Raw genomic sequence first — 14,824 nt, 5'->3', positions numbered from 1 at the left:
GTTTATTAGATTATTGATTTGTGAATCTAAAAAAAATTGCTTGCCAGGGAATATTTTGCTATACAATTTTAATGACTCATTGTAGGAGCTGTTGGATCGGATTCTGAATATCACCATACTAAATAAAAATAGTAGGAGCTAGTCCACCAGGAGAACATGATATGCACCTTATTATCCCCCCTAAATTCTTATTGCATATATTCTGCACAAATTATGATACCCTTTGTCTACATCTTGGCTTTGACATTTGCTGAAAGCCTAGAACAACATTGTTCATCTTTCCCCACCAGGGCTGGTCCTACCAGGTGTCAAGCTGGGCCTTTTGGCTCAAGTGGTAGATTGAGAGGGGCCTTGGAACAAACACACCCTCCCCACTGCACTACACTACCAGAGCTCCCATGGGCTCACAAGGCTAGAACAAGGGCACTCCACCAGCCACCTCCATGAGCCCATGCCACACCAAACCACTAGTGGTGCTCTGTGGCCTGGCAGGACCTCTCCAGACTGGTGTTTTATTGCAGGTATATTCTGTAACAGGCCCTTAATGCAATAATAGTGCATTGGTGGTAGATTTATTCTGCTTTAAAAGTTGTTCTGTAATGCTTCCCCGGCAGTACCACATTACCGCTGTCTGTTGGGGCTATAATGCAATGTAAGGAAATAAATTATGGGATTTCAGGGATATGCACTGATTGGAAATGATACAGCATGACTTTCCCAAAACTTGTGTAGCCTCCTGGATCAGGCCGGTTGCCCATCAAATCTAGGACCCTGTTCACAAAGTAGCCAAGCTTTTAAACTAATAAACAGGAAGCTAATAAACAGGATCTGAGTGCAACCATACTCTCCCCTCCTGCAGTTTTCAGAAATGGTAGGGTTGCCATTGTTGGGATATTCCGTTCCACCTTAAGAACAGACGTGTGGATTGTTGCATGTCACATGCCTGTTTACACTCCAGCACAGCTTGCTGGGAACTTCCGTTTGTGTATAGCTTTTGCTTTAGCTGTCTTGCTTTGGACATGAAGGAGATCAGACATGTTTCCTTTTGTCCTGATGTACTCTGAATAAACTGCTTGTAAATATGCTCACACGGCCTCTCCTGCCACTTCTGTTGCATAGCGTTTACTCTGCTGAGTAGCATGCCCTAGCTTCTGAAGCTGGGGTCTCAGATTCATGCTGCACCAAGGACTGGAGTTCGTCTGGCACACCGGCCAATGGGGTGGAGCCAGCTGGGGGCCTGACAATTGCCCCCGTTTCCATGGCTGCATGCCAACAGCCATATCCTGAAGAGCAAAAAAGAGGACAGCCCAAGCTGCTGCCAGCCCGAGCTGGGGAAGGAGGTGCGTGGCCATGGGTGTGCCTATTTCCCTAGCTTGGGCAGGCAGTGGCCGCCCAAGCCCAAGCCAAGCCGAAGCTGCCCGAGCCTGAGCTGCTGTCAGCCTGATCGGAGGCAGGACCCCAGCTCCTATTAGATCTTCGCTGCGACAGCTTTGCTTTGCTGCAGCACTTCCACCTCCAGGGCACAGTGCCTTCCCAAGCATTTGTGAGCCCCCCCCAAGTCCCCCAATAAAATAATATAAACTCCAAAAACCCAGATTTCCTTTTAAATGTAAATATCTGCCCCCAAAAAGGACATGTCCGGGTTTTCCTGGACGTATGGCAACCCTGTGTCCACAGACTGAGGTCAAGCTGCATAGGAAGAAGCCTTAGAGACACCTCTCTCCAGTCTATCCCAGCAATATTGCTGAAGTCTTGGGGGAATTTAGGGGCTTGTGTTCAGTGAGCATGTAGCTGCATGCGAGATGGGTGGGTGTGGCAGCTCAGGCATCAAAATGGTTTAGTTGCTTCTCTGCCTGTGTGCTCCCCTCCCCCTCCCTCTCTCCTCTACCGTTTTAATACTCAAATTCCTTATCTCTTTCCTTTTGTTGCACATCTTTTCTCTTCTCTTGATCTTTAAAGAAATAACTGTCTTCTTACACGTTTCACAGCATGCAAAACATCAACAGCAGTTATTGCCGATTTTCCCTCTACCAAACTTTTTGAAACCATTTTGCCTGTCTGTTCATGTTTATAGAATTTGTCTCCCTTCCCCTCCTCTTCTTTTAAAATATACATTTAAAAGGGGGGGGGGCACACCTCATCTTATGTGGTACTTACTACATGAACAAATGGGCTTGTATTCTAAATACAGAAAATGGTTCATTACTTTAACACTAGCTTCAAGACTGGTTAGAGAGATCTTCAGGTGACCATAACGATATATTCTGTACCGTTTGGTATTACTAAAATAGTATGAAACGCTACCAAACACTGGCAACAACAATGCATTTTGAGTATTTTTTAAAGCATCTATTGTTGTGTTGCTGCCTTTTCTGTCTCCAGGGTATTCCATCATTTACTGCCAGCATTATTATATTAACAACATACAATGCTGATGTGATATTCTTTTCTCCCAAATGTGTGAATTAAAACCTGCTCAAAAACATTTTTCATTTATTCCACATAGGTCCCTTCCTTCCTTCCTTCCTTTCCCCTGTCACATTGTCATTCCATTCTTTCTCTTATTTATTGTCTTCTTTCTGATGTACTTCATTAGATCTGAAACTCTTTTAAAAAAACACCTGTCGCTTCTCAGATGAGAAATGCCTCTTTTAGATTCTTCCAACAGAGTCGGACAGTGAGGAGTATCCAAATGCTCTTTAGGGAACAGGCAAGTTCAAATGTTTACGCCTATGACCTTTCTGCATTACTTGATAATTCAGGACTTGAATCACATGCAGCTAAATCTGTGGGCGACATACACGGAAAAGAATTGTGACTGAGTTGACACGAGATAATAAGAAAGTTCTGTTTACTGTATTTGATCAGTGGTGATTCACTGACAAAATAGTGAGTCACTATTTTTTCTTCTTCGGCCACCAAGTGCTGAACATGCCTCTTGATGGCTCATAGACTAGTTTAGAGCAGAAGTCTTTATTTTTAAAAAGAATTTCTTAAAGGTTTGGGGAAACTGTTCCTGTAACATATACATTTAATAGGTAGTAATCCAACATAAGCCAAACTCAGAGTAGACACATTGAGATCTATGGATGTACATGCAGTGATTTCGGCGGGCCAACTCCAGTGAGTATAACTTAGCACAGCCTTTCTCAACCTGTGGGTCCCCAGATGTTGTTTAACTACAACTCCCATCTCCCCTAGCTAGCAAGGCCAGAGCTCAGGGTTGATGGAAGTTGTAGTCCAACAACATCTGGGGACCCACAGGTTGAGAACAGCTGACTTAGCGGGATATCACTCAATATAAAGACCAATAAATATGCATGACAATATATGCAGCAAAAGAGGCAATTTTTAAAATGAAAGAGCAGAGTAAGAGGAAAATCCAAATACAATGTCATCTACAATGTCTGGGCAAATAGGAAGGAACCTATACAAGTGTCTGGTTAACTGCTTGAGAAAATAAACATCATAAAAATGAATGTGCTCCCCAAAATTTTATTTACATTTCTGAATTGGTTCAGACCCAGAAACCTAACTGTCTAGAATAGATACAGCTCAATGCATCTGTTTGTTTCTTAATTTGCTCCTATGGGTAACCACTTGATTGCAAAATCAGTCCCCGCCCCCCTAAAATGATTTTCTTAGAAACTGCTTGCTGTATTTCTGAACCCTTAAGTAAAAACCATTCATTTTTGGGGAAAAGAAACAGACTTGGTTAGTACCTAGATTGAAAGTGGTGGTGGCAGAATGGGAAAAGATAATGTGTGCAATAAACATCTGTTTGGAAACCTGGAACTGTTATAAGGAAGTTTTATCAGCCTAAAACCTCCCTGTTAGCTTTGTTACAGACGATGAAAGATTTAACTCAGAGGGAAGATTGGGAAATTTCCAACTGTGGAACGAAAATAAGCTAGAATGCTTTCAGGATTGGAAGCGTATACAAACCTTTGAGAACGTGAAAGAAAAATTATAGAAAGTGCCATCTATTTATCAATAGCAACAAATTAGATCCTTTGTGAATCAAATGATAAATAATCAAGAGATTTGGGAAGAGAAGGCAGAGTTTGAGATGTTGTTACAGGGAAAAAAACCCAAAACGGAAAATTTCATAAATCTACGGAACTATTGCAGGGGAGGGAGGAACACAGTAAAACAGTGTATAATTATAAGATAAAATGGAACAAAAGTATGCAATATGATATACAAAGGGAAGGGTGGGATTTCTTATTCAAGAAGGGTTCAAACTTTTTGACAGCAGTGTAATACAAGGAGAACTGCATAAAAATGACAGTACTGGACCCCACTGAAGAATAAAAAGATAAATAAAATAGGAAACGAAAAATGTTGGATATGCCATGAGAACAAAGGGTTGTAAGAGGGCTAAAGCATACTGGCAAATGGTAATAACAATGATTAAAGGAACGTCCCAGGTTCAGATGAATGCAGAGTCTTGATTATGCCTTCCAAAGTAATTGAAATATCAAAATGCATCAAACAAAGGTATTGTATCTGTTAACTACTGTATAGCAAGGATACTGTTCACTAAACTTTGGAAGCAGAGTTGGATGCTGAGAAACTGGTTGGAAAGATATGGGAACAGATGGAAATTATAAAGATAACTGGGATGATATGCTCATGTAAAATGATACTGGAATGCTCCCTCTTTGCCACCTCCACTGCCGCTGTCACTCAGGACAAGTGACAGCTCATCTTCTGCCTTGAGCTAGGCAGCAGCAATGGTGGATGAAATTAGGGGCATTTCAGGATCATATCTGGGATGGCTTTTGTAATTCTGGGGCTGTCCCTGCAAAATCGGGACACTTGGTGGGCATGTGGCTGGGGAAGCCCAGCCAGATGGGCGAGGTATAAATAATAAATTATTATTATTATTATTATTATTATTATTATTATTATTATTATTATTATTATTATTATTATTATTATTTTACTGTCTGGTAGATGTCCAGGCTATTCGTTATTCTAACAAGATTAGGAAGGCATGGGTGGAGCATCGCCAGCAGTGGCAATCTCCAGCCTCAGCACAGGTAAGCTCACTTATTCCAACCCGAAGAGGAGGCAGATATAAGCCTTGGAACCCAAAAGTGACTTTCGAAAACAGCAAAGTCTCGCCCCTGTACAAGTCCTAAGTATTTCCTTCCAGTTCCAGGGCCACTGTACTGCCAGGGGAAACTATGCTGAATGCAGAGGCCCTGAGGCTACATGCTTAAGTTTGGAGAATCTCAGTGCGCCTATGATTTCATGTAGCAAAGTCTTTCCCTCTGGTGCTTTTGCATAAAATGTATGACATCTCCTCATTATTGCTTAAATGCCCTTGCCAGTTTAAAACTACGTATTTCATTATGGGAATTTGCTTCCAAACACCTGCTCATTTTTTAATCTCCAAATTCTCTTCCATCCAAGGTTATAACTCTCTCTCTCTCTCTCTCTCTCTTTCTTCTTTTTTGGGTCGTCCGACCAATGAATCCATTTCTTTACATAGCCCACCAAGGGATGAGCTGATCTGCTCTCTGTATCCAGATGTAGTTTAATTGTTTAACATAAAGACATATGCTGAGATTTACAAAGAACTCTCCCCAGAACGGAGTATGATAATTATCTGCCAATTGAAGACTATATATTATCAACTAGAGATCTTTTTTGTCCTTCAATTAAAGCAGGCTTAGATGGGCAGGATATGGTAAACCCTGAAATAATTAGAAAGGTTTAATCATTCATATTGCACACTGCCATTTGCTATGCTGTGACCGTTTGATAAAACGTCAAGCCAGCAAGGGTTGCCTAGTTGAATAAATGTTCGCTCTGGCTGAGGAGGAAGGAGGAAGCTGTGCCTTTTTACACTACTGTTCATCAAGTGATTATATTTCCAAGGCTTGAGTGAACTGTGTTGAAGAATTAGAAAAAAGGAGGGGGGAGTGGATAAGTAAATACAAGAATTATGGATAAAAATTAAGACCCTTCCTCTGCTTATTTTTGGGGAGTGGAGGAGAGCAGACACTCCGCCTATTGCCTTCAGTAATTCTTTGTGGCTATTGAAGTGGCTATTGGAGAAAAGAGATATTAACTTATACTAAGTCACTGGCCATGAAGGTCAGCAATGTTGACATTGATGACTCTCCAGGGCTTCAGGTAAGAGTCTTTCCCCAGCCCTACCTAGAGATAGTTGGAATTAAACCAGGGATCCTTTGCATGCAAAGCAAGCCTTCGACTGCTGAGCCACAGTCCCTCTCCTACCATACCATTCCTCAAAAATGGCCTCTAACATAGCTCATTATTCTCATTTCAACTCATTATTCTTGCCAGGGCTTGCGTCAAATATTGTATTTTTCAGGGCTTAATTGTTGCATTGGGAAAATCATGAGCAGTGTAGTATTTGAATGGCCATGTGGGAATCTTTGGGATACATCCACTATGAAGCAAGCATAATGTACCAGGCCAGCTTTCCCACAATTGCGTGCTAAGCTAAAGAGATATCCCCTTGGTTTTTATAGCAATTCATATCAGCAGCAAACATCCCCCCCCGCAAAAAAACCCTTTTCTCTCTCTTTATCCAACATGCATTTTAATTTCTGGGTCAGTCAAAGAAATGTGAAAAGGACACTAAGGACTGGTTCATACATGCATGCATATCAATTGCTTTTAAAAACCCCAATCAATCTGCCCTTGGTGACTGGTAGTTTGGGGCGTGATATGACTCCATGTCAGCACATTGCTTTTGAGGTGACATCGGGTGATAGGTTATTAACTGCTAGAAAACTGTGTGGGCGACCGAACACTGTTCACATGTGTGCATCTAGAGAAAGCATTCCAAGAGCCATCCTTTGGTGGTGACATGACATCATGGTGTGACTGTCATTGCAAAACAGTTTAAAATGAAAAGATGATTTCTTAACTGACTTCCATTTTTTGCAGTAACAGTGGTGTCTGTAGGTGTATTCAGGCTTTCGCCTGAACTCAGGAATGTTCAAACTGTGAAGGAGGGCAGGGGAACATTCAATGGTTCCTATATGCATTGGTCTTACCCACTCACCCCCTGACCTTCCCACACTGAGTGGCTTTATGATTGCTTGGACACAAAGAGAGCCCTCCGTGCGGCAAAGGACTCCAATAAAATGGTGCAGGCTTTCTACTGATGTTCAGGCAAACACAAGCAAAAGCCCCTTGAAGACATTCCCAACTCAGTATGGGAAGGTTGGTGTCAGGGATGGATTAATCTTGTCAATTTCGGTTCTCCCAGTTTCTCGTTGTTCCAGTCTTAGCTGCCCTTATGTGTGCAGCTTGAAGGATAAACTATGAAGGATGGCTGTGTTTCAGTTCGTGTCCTGTTTCAGAAAGTGTCTGCTTCATAGGCTTGCCCCCCAAAGCAAGCTTACTCAAATTCCCCCCCCCCATCCCTGGTTGGAGTAAATGCACATGGGGTTGGTTGCACGTGGGGACGTTGGAGGGTGGGGCTTGCAGGTGCACCATTGCCCCCCACCAGAGCTTAAGCTCTCGTGGGTTCGGGACATGGTGGGAGTTGCGCTGCCCCCAAGCCATGCAACCTTTGGCATCTAGGCAGGTGCTCTGGCAGAGAAAACATTGGCTCTGCTTTGGAAAGAGAAGGCAGCAGTGCACATTTGACTTCGCTCTTCCACCTCCTTTCCACCTCACCTCGTCAAACATTCTTTAGGAACGTGTCATTCTTGCAACTCATTCGGAGCCAGCTGTGAAGCCTTGCTGAAAGCTCCTCACAGCTCCCCACTCCATCCCGATTTCTTTGCTGCGGGGAAGATTTAATTCAGGAAATGTCAATGTTAAAGAGAGATACATGTGGAGTCCGTATTGGGATGCTGGGTGTGTTTAATACCCCCAGTGCTTGTTTTTCATTAAAACACAATCTCAGTGCAGAGCTTTCTGCTAGGAATCTGAGGCCTCAAAGGTTACAAGGTTTGCTCTTCTTCGATGGCCCCTTTCGGTAATAGTTTCTTCTTCATCTTCTTCTTCTAAAGCTCCAGGACAAACGTTATGAAATAGAAACAGACATGTCTGAAGTCATTTTAGTTCCATTCCTTTCTTTATATGTAAAATAGCTTTCCTTTCTTTGTCTTCATATGCCTGTCATCTCTGCGTCTGTGTTGCAGAGTTTCATTCTTTAATGTCTGAGGTGCATTTCAGTCCTGAGCAAAGTTTTATGAATAAAATAAAACATGTCCCTGCATATAAAGCAGATAAATTAACATGAACATGCATTCAAATGATATTGGGTACTGATCCAAGGAGTTCTGCAGCTCCCTCTCTTCCACATCCCACCCCAAAATGCCGCTTCAGAAGGTTGGAGAACTTTCTGGAATGGTGTTCAGGGGATGCTATGGGTCGAAGGGGGAAAGAGGGGGCTGATCAAAATCACCACACCACACCATCCTCTACCAGTGAGACTGGTGTTGGTTCCTGGTTCCCTCCACAAATGGAAAGCACCCTTTCATTTGCTGAGGAAAAAGCCTGGATTGAACCCAGTGGCTATCAGTGCAAAGTTCCTCATTCGTGACTTTGTGATGCTGGACTGTAATCAGGTCGCTTTGGTTCACTGATCCGCACGCTGAGATGCCAGGAACCCGTGAATGGATTTCTCAGGCTTCGCCTCTAATTGTGTTTAATTGGAAATAACACAAGGGGCAGGATTTGATTTGCCTGAATGTCTGGGGTGGCAACTGGCAGCCAGTAGCCCAAGGACAACAATCAACCTTCAGCCTTCTGGCCTCCTTGAAGATTATTGTAGGAGCTTCAGAAACAAGAGGCGTATTGCCAGAAAACCACCCATTGTCCGTATGTTAGTGGCAGTTTCCTGCCTAGGGAAGAAAGCCATGCCAATTTGGACGTTCTGCCTCTGTGATATAGAAAGGTGCATTTGACTCTTCGATCCTGTGCCTTCTTTTAGAATGATCCAGTGGCCCATATAGTTTGTGGCTAGCATGCTTAGGATCAGCACATGTCAAATATAATGCAACACTATTTTAATATGGTTCTTACACACTCCATCAAGGAAATGTGCTGTTAAACCAGAGATATAGCTGCTCTGCCTTGCTCTCTGTCTCTGAAAGATGCTTGTGAAATGTTATCTGTTCTCACACCCTCGCCCATAAAGGTGCTACTGATCAGTACTGAATAGCTGCCATTCCTTGGATGCTGGTACGGTGTCGTCCCCCCCCCCCCCGGCTGCTAGGTCATGTTGAAAACGAGGATAACACTTCTTTTATTCAAGCAGTAGCTACAAGGATGTCATGCAGCTTAATAGGAATAAAAAAAAGAGAGGAAAATTACTATTGGGAAGAAAGTTGCTGGTGGACTACTTTTGAACCAGGAGACTTCACCCTCATACAGAGGGAGGTGCTTCTGCCGGGATCCTGAGTCACTCAGGTGATGGTCTGGAAATCCAGTCCTGACTCTGAAGGAGGAAACAAAGAAACACCCTCACTTTTTGGAGATACCCGAATTCTGAATACTTTTTTGTGTGTGGAATCTGGAACAGAAAAGCTCTGAAGAGATAATGAGAAATCCTGTCTCCTGGGCTTACCAGGTTTTGTGAGAAGGCAGATGGAGATTCTTAGCACAGCAGACTTTTAAGCAGGTGGCCTCTATTACTTACTGAATCAGTTAAGCATGCCCATGGAGAAGGGAAAAAAGAGGTTACCTGGCCTCAGAAGAGACAGGAGGAAATATAAGAAGGGTGCAAATAGGTTTGGTATGGTTTTTTTTGGGGGGGGGGCATTTTTGCACAGAGGCATTTTTGATCCTGTTTCTCTTGCTGTTGTCCTGAAACAATTTTTAATGGGATCCTGGCTTTTCTAGTTTCCCAGTATGATGGAAAGAGAACTATGAATTAACAATGGTCAAATTTCTTTCTGAGCAGTGTGCACATTCCTTGTAGGCAGAGACATGGCATAGCAGCTTAATGCCATTTTTTTCCAAATTCTGCATTTTGGAAGAGGAGAGAAACCAGTTTCTATGGAAAATATGGCTTGGTTAATAGTCTGCCTTCTGGATTCCATCCCCTGCCCCCCCCCCCAGCCCCACTGCAGATGTCTCATTTCCTGACTTGGTGCCAGAGCCTTGCTCAAACTCTCTGGTCCTGAAGTTCAAGAGATTAGAGAGAGAATGGTTATCAAATGAGGAGACTGCCTTAAATTATTGAGAGCCTCCCCCTTCCTCTGTTCCTTCTCTTGATGTTTTGGATCAAAAGCACACTTCTTCCTGTAAATGTCTTTCTGAGTGTGTGGGGGAATTGTGTTTTAAAGAAACAAACCCCGGATTGCTGACAACTCTGAAGCCAGAACACACGAACCAATAACTTACAAACGTAGGAACTTCCAGCAAGTCAGACCAATGTTCTACCTACCTCAGAATTGTCTACTCTGACTAGCAAAAAAATCTCCAGGGTTTCAGGCACCGCTCCTACGTTGAGTTGCCAGGAATTGAAATTTGGGCCTTCTGTATTCAAAAACAGCTGCAGTCCTGTCCCCAAGTGAGGCTTTGGCTCCATTCCTCCCTGAAGGGTCACATCAGTTGCTGCCAAAATGCAGCGCCATCGTTGTGATCATGTAGACATTACTGCCGCTTGCTCACTTGTGCAAATGACTGATGTCCTGTGGGAGGACAGGAGTCATGGAAACCAACCTCGCCTTACGGCTTCTCTAGTAATGGAAAAAGAAGCTGCAATCTTCTGCGAGTCCCATCATATTGGCTTGGTGTGCCATGAAAGGATACAGTACAAATGGTTCCTCCTTCCTTTTGTAAACTACATGGAGGCTTTGTTTTGCTTACAGTCAAGCAGAATGGAAATCTACTGAAATAAAAATAAACAAAGTTATCTCTGGTTACAGCTAGGGCTGTACCATCTGGTTCAGCCCTCTTCTCTCACCATCTTATTGGTTTCACCTGCTGTTAACATTTTCTGCAAGTCAAAGAGGGCACTTCTTCCCAGGCACCCCATTTTATTAACACCACAGTAGGGGTTACCTTGAAAATTCATTTTTAAGACATGTGGCTTTAAATTTTCTTTTCCTTTTTTAAAGATTTTCTTTACAAACAAGCTAATACTGTTTTCCTTTCACTTGAAGATTAATGTTAACAATAACATATTGCTCCAGAGCTCGTACTTGTTTCCATTAATTATTTTTCTATAGGGACCAGATTGTACTTGAAAACTACATTATAAAGCAACAATACAGCTCTAGTAACAGAAGTTAGAGATGGAAAATCCCTTATAGGTCATTTAGTGCATTTCTTTGCTAATATAGCAATATTCCCTGTGGCATTTTTAAAAAAGATTATTGTTTCAATCCTTTGCCAAGTTCCGTTTTAAATGACCTATATGAGACAAGGCTCCTGTAGATGCAGGTATGGTGGTTTCTACAGAGTACTCGTTAGAGCAAACCAGGATATCTTGTTAGACACTAAACAGAGGAGCTTCTGAGTTAGCAACTAGTGATATCTCAGATACTCCCTAAGCAGTTTTCCCTCTCTCATATTACATCTTCAGGCTGCCCCCTGCCATTTTATTTTACCCATCATGATTTATTCAGTGGAAAAATTGATACAAAAATGTGTGTTTATTCAAATAATAATAATAAATTATATTGTTCCCTACTTTTCTTTCAAACTACTTTTGTCCTTTCCCTGACCCACACAAAAATGCATCACAAGGATTCACGCATGTATATTACTGATATACAAATCAGGGAGGGAATTCTTGGGACAGTTTAAGGAGTCCCAGACCTATTTTCCATTTCAGGCAGCTACTGTGTTTGCCGGAGGTCACTCCAGTGTTTCCTGCCACACCCATGAAGACATGAGCTGTGAGTAATGGATTTATACCAGGGCCACAATTTCCCTCCTAAAGGTAAAGGTACCCCTGCCCGTACGGGCCAGTCGTGTCCGACTCTAGAGTTGCGCGCTCATCTCGCTCAAGAGGTCAGGAGCAGGCGCCGTCTGAAGACACTTCCGGGTCACGTGGCCAGTGTGACGAAGCTGCTCTGGTGAACCAGCACCAGCGCCGCACACGGAAACACCGTTTACCTTCCCGCTATAAAGGGGTACCTATTTATCTACTTGCACTTAGGGGTGCTTTTGAACTGCTAGGTGGGCAGGAGCTGGGACCAAACGACGGGAGCTCACCCCGCTGTGGGGATTCGAACTGCCGACCTTACGACCAGCAAGTCCTAGGCACTGAGGTTTTACCCACAGCGCCACCCACGTCCCATTTCCCTCCTATATACATGTAAATGTAAGGATGTTGTCACGCTGCAGTTTACATGGCTGACAATAGACAGTCATGTGAACTGCAGCATGACCACGGAACAGCAGGCAGGTGGCCCAGGCAGGCAAGTGGAAGGAGGCAGGTGAGCCTCAGAGGAACAGGCAGGACAAGCTAGGGCATCTGCCCAGCAACCTTCCTGCTTTGCTGCCACTGCACACCTCTCACTGGTGCTGCTCTTTCAGCTTCAGTTGCACTGGAGGCTGAGGAGGAGGGAAGCAGCAGGATATATTAATATTCACATAATGTTCATATATTAATTAATTAATCTTGTGAGCTGCCCAGAGGCCTGTGGGTATAGGGCGGTATACAAATAACAACAACACAAATATGTATTACCTTAGGGGAAATTTCATTGCAAAAAATGTGTATAGTATACAAAATTGGATGCATAAATGCATATTTTAGGAGAAATTTGCGCTTAAATGTTGATGAACTGCCCCGAGACCTGCGGTTATAGGGCAGTTTACAAATTTTATAATAAATAAAATAAACAAATAATAAATAAAATAAGAATCTTCAGAAGGACTTTGAAAAAATGTAAATCTATGTGAAAACGTGGAAAACAACTTAAGACTGGAAAAATTAGAAACTGAGGCCAAAACCACACAGTAGATGTAAATCATTCATTCACTTTAACAGTGATGGCATCTCCCAAAGCACCCTGGGAACACTGGTTTGTTAAAGGTGCTGAGAGTTGTTAGAAGACTTCTATTTACCTCACAGAGCTTCAAACCTCAGAGTGGTTTAACAATCAATTCCTCTACCCAGGTAACTGGGAATTGCAGCTCTCTGAGGGGAAAAGGAATTTCCGGACAACTTTCTGCATCCTTTGCAAACTACAGTTCCCAGGATTATTTGTGGAAACCCCGCTCCCTCTCTGTATGTGTGCCATTTGTTGCTCCACCTCAAACAGCAACATGTTTTGGGCCTTACTTCAATTTCCACAAGAATGCTCACGCCTTCCGGCCGTGGCAGCAACCATGATTTTGTTGATGAAGATCTGTGATATATCATCCATGCAGTAACGTTGCCATGCTATGGACAAAATGTGACAGGCCAACTGGATTAACTTGAAGCGTGGGCAAATGAAGCTGAGGAGCATGACAGCAAAGAAGGAGGAGGATGACTCCAAGAACAGTGCCAAAAACACTGTGAATATGTTTGTCATGAAGGCTGAATAACAGGGGGAGAAGAAAGCACTTCTTAACGCTCACGAAAACAAATACAAATGGAAGCAAGTCATTTCAATTCCGCTGTAACAAAAGAGCCCCAGACATCATAGCTTCTTAAAGCCTTTTTTTCTTTCTATTAGAACTACTGAAACATTTATTAAAACATTCTATTTATTCATTTTCAAGTATTAATTGAGAGATGCTGCTGTCACCCCATATGGCCGAGGCACACCACCTGCTTCCCACCTGGCGCGGGAGACAGAATGCTATATATCTTCATTCTTGTGCGGAGGGTCACGCAAACAAGAACACGGGGACAAGCAATGACTCCCACTTTGGCAGAAGACCATATACATCACAAGCTGTTTACACCACAATCTGTTCTTCTAGAGGACGATGCTCTTCATGCTACAAACTCTTTCGGCTAAAGTCTCTGGAGCTTAAACTACAGCAAGAGGGGGTCATTAACTCCAATATGTTAATGGATGTGAATAACCTGGTCCTATGGAGTTGCTTCAGCAATCCTCGGTAAAAAGAAAAGAAAAGCTTGTGCCGTTGCAGCAAAAGGAACTTTGTATCTTCTTCTTCTTCTTCTTCTTCTTCTTCTTCTTCTTCTTCTTCTTCTTCTTCTATCACTTGTAGCCAAATAAGATTGTCTTCCATAAACACGGTTTTAGCAATGAGTCCGTAAGTGACTGTGGAGGCCAATTCTGGATCCACACGTCCTTCCACAGTGGGAACATTGGTTTCCAGGTGGGAGTTGATCATGGTGTGGATTTGCCAAGTGTGCCTTTTTTTAGCATGTTTCTCCCTTGGGTCCTGAGTTCAAGTGTCTTCAAAGTCTATGGCACCTTTGGTAAAGGCTGTTTTCCAAATGGAGCGCTTGCAGGGTAGTGTTTTCCAATTGTTGGTGTTTGTAGTACATTTCTTAAAATTTGCCTTGAGACAGTCTTTCAACCTCTTTTGTTGACTACCAGCATTATGCTTTCCATTTTTAAGTTTGGAATAGAGTAGTTGCTTTGGAAGATGATAATCAGGCACCCACACAACATGTCCAGTCCAACGAAGTTGATGTTGAAGAATCATTGCGTCAACACTGGTGATCTTTGCTTCTTCCAGTACACTGGTATTAGTTCGTCTGTCTTACCAAGTGATGTATAAAATTTTTCAGAGACACTGTTGATGGAATCTTTCAAGGAGCTGGAGCTGGTGTTTATAAGTGGTCCATGTTTCACAAGCATACAGTAAGGCTGGTAGTTCAATAGCATTGTATACAAAGCTACTGACAACACAATTCTGCTTAGAAGCCCCATTATTTTCAGTGGGACTCACTCCCAGCAAA

This window comes from Podarcis liolepis, assembly GCF_965112155.1.
Source record: "Podarcis liolepis genome assembly, chromosome: 6".
Classification (NCBI taxonomy): Eukaryota; Metazoa; Chordata; class Lepidosauria; order Squamata; family Lacertidae; genus Podarcis; species Podarcis liolepis.
Note: the sequence above shows the minus strand (reverse complement) of the source record.